This window comes from Dipteris shenzhenensis, chromosome 2 (assembly GCF_047967505.1).
Source record: "Dipteris shenzhenensis isolate YYH24624 ecotype China chromosome 2, Dip_SZ_1.0, whole genome shotgun sequence".
Classification (NCBI taxonomy): Eukaryota; Viridiplantae; Streptophyta; class Polypodiopsida; order Gleicheniales; family Dipteridaceae; genus Dipteris; species Dipteris shenzhenensis.
The window spans coordinates 1,394,677-1,397,311 of NC_141597.1; the positions used below are offsets into that span (position 1 = coordinate 1,394,677).

Below are 2,635 nucleotides of genomic sequence, written 5' to 3' on the forward strand. Positions count from 1 at the left end.
CTCGATAAAACTCGGTGGATGACTGCTACCCAGTAGTGACCAAGCTCGTTTAGGATGAAGTGGGCATAGTGAATACCCTGATCCTTCAAGAATCCATGATGAAGTGGGCATACTGAATACCCAATCATTGATCCTTCAAATCCATGTTGGTAACCCGCCTAGGTTGGCCATATGATTTATCTTCATTATTGTCATTGGGACCAAGGTTTCCATTGCTACACAGATCTCACCAATAATCCTTACATGAGCACAAACCATTCTCAAACCTATGGAAAGAGTCAGCATCCCTGACAATTATTTTCCTCTGAACAATCTTAGAGAGCAATTTGGTGTCGGCATGACAATCAGAACACATCCGAAGGTTCTTGGTAATGCGAAGAGGGGTTCCAGAAGGTGTGGAAATCAGACCAAAAGCAATGGCCAACTTCTCACTATGGTAGCGGAGCAAGTGCTCCTTCATTTCTTCTTCTTCATCATACAACACCACTGTTTCTTTAGGCACATATCCTGCCTTCTCTATCTGCTCACTCAACCACTGCAGCGCCGCATGTATCTCAAGAATATGCGGATGTGATACATCTCCAGCAAAAAATTCATGCAGGATCTTGTTTATTACAATGCAGCTGCGTCCAGGCCTCTTCACAGCATTCCGCTTCAAAGCCTCCCTCACCGCTGCTACATCTTCTAGCCTGCCTGCTTCAGCATAAATATTTGAGAGCATCACATACGGTGAAACGTTGGTTGGATCTAACACAAAACAATGGTTTGCAGCACGTATTCCTCGATTCACATCACCATGGATTTTGCAGGCACCAAGCACGCATTTCCATGCCACAGCAGCTTCTTTCAATGGAATGTTGTCAATCAATCCCTCTGCCTCATCCAAGTGCCCTGACCGACCAAGAAGATCAATCATACACACATAGTGATCAATAGTATGTGTAATGCCATGGTCTTGATTCATAGAAAAGAAGTAAGTTCTACCATCATCTACTAGGCCTGTGTGGCTGCATGCCATTAGCACACATGTCAAGGTGGTTTTGTCTGGTTTCACATTTTCACGTTGCATCAGATGAAAAAGATCCAACGATTCCTCGCTGTGCCCATTCTGAGCATACGCTGCAATCATGGCATTCCAAGAGACAGCATCACGGCGAGGCATATCGCCAAACACCTTCTTCGCATCCTGCACACATCCACATTTGCCATACATATTGATAAGGGCGGTCCCAACTACAGTATATCTCGTGTACCCACTGCAAATCACGGTAGCATGGATTTCCTGCCCATCCTCAAGGGCTGCCAGGCTGGCACATGCATCAAGAGCAGAGGTAAAGGTAACATTGTCTGGCTTGACACGTTGGAGACACATCTCACAGAAGAGATCCAGAGCCTGCTTGCCAAGATCATTTTGAGAAAATGTAGCAAGCATAGCATTCCAAGCGATGACATCACAAAAATGCATACATCCAAACACCCTCCTTGCATTATGCACGCTTCCACACTTTCCATACATGTTGATGAGAGCAGTGTTCACCACCAAATCTTGCCTGTACTGACTGTCAGCAATGGTAGCATGTATCGCCTGCCCTTCTTCAAGTGCCTCAAGGCTGGCGCATGCATCAAGAGCACTAACAAAGGTGATATTGTCGGGCTTGATGCCATCACGACGCATTTGATGGAAAAACTCGAGAGCATCCTTGCCATGCCCGTTTTGGGCAAATGCTGTTATCATAACATTCCAAGTAACAACGTCTCGGTGAGAAATTTGGTTGAACATATTTTTTGCACCTTCCAAATTCTTATTCTGACTATATGCGGTAATTATTATTGTCCAGGAGTACACGTTTGGGTTCTGTATTTTGTCAAAAACGGCTCGTGCATCTTCTAAGCTCCCACAATTTCCATACATTTGGACAAGGCAGTTCCCTATGAACGTACTCTGATCGTACCCACGTCTACTGATGGAAGAATGCACATGTCTACCATCCCATAGGGCGTGGGCTTTGCCATAGCGCCTCAACAAAGACCCCAAGCTAGCAAAACTTGCCGGTTCTTCTAATATCTCACCTAAGACACGATCCCCTTCGCTGATTGCAGACGGTTTTATGCAGCCCTTCTCTTTCTGCCAGCCCTTTCGCTCCAGCGATAATTTTTCCCGAACTCTTGCAGGCTCTGTTCCTAGACTTGCACTTTCCCTCAGCAACCGTTCTGGTGTAATTGCCCTCAATGTTCGAGCCCCATGCAAATCCTTGGCCATGCATTGCACGGACTCACCAAGACAGAGATTTCAGCACCTCAAGAATGTGCGTCTCGAACTTCTAAAGGGATCCTGAAGAGGGACACCATGGAAGTAGAGGGCTTGGTCGTCATGAGCCGAACAGGAAAATCGTCATCAATTAACCCAAATCAATCTCTTTGAGTATCGAATGCTTCCCCTTCTTTGATTCAGTTTCTGGGCTGCGCCCTTGTATTCTGTCTATGGGTTGCGCCCTCGTATTCTGTTTATTTGGCCCTTGTATTCTGTTTATGGGTTGCGCCCCATCAATGAATGAAGCAGTCTCCCAGTTGCCTGCATCATCTTTGTGCACGTGTCTCTTCTTGACGTTTATCTCTGTCGTTTTCCTTAGTCGTT

At 45.9% G+C, this 2,635-nt stretch overlaps 1 pseudogene; it reads right to left on the reverse strand.

Moving 5' to 3' along the window:
• Nucleotides 1-226: 226 nt before the first annotated feature.
• LOC147904205 (pentatricopeptide repeat-containing protein At1g08070, chloroplastic pseudogene) lies at nt 227-2,260 on the reverse strand (annotated as a pseudogene).
• Between the last annotated feature and the right edge of the window lie 375 nt (nt 2,261-2,635).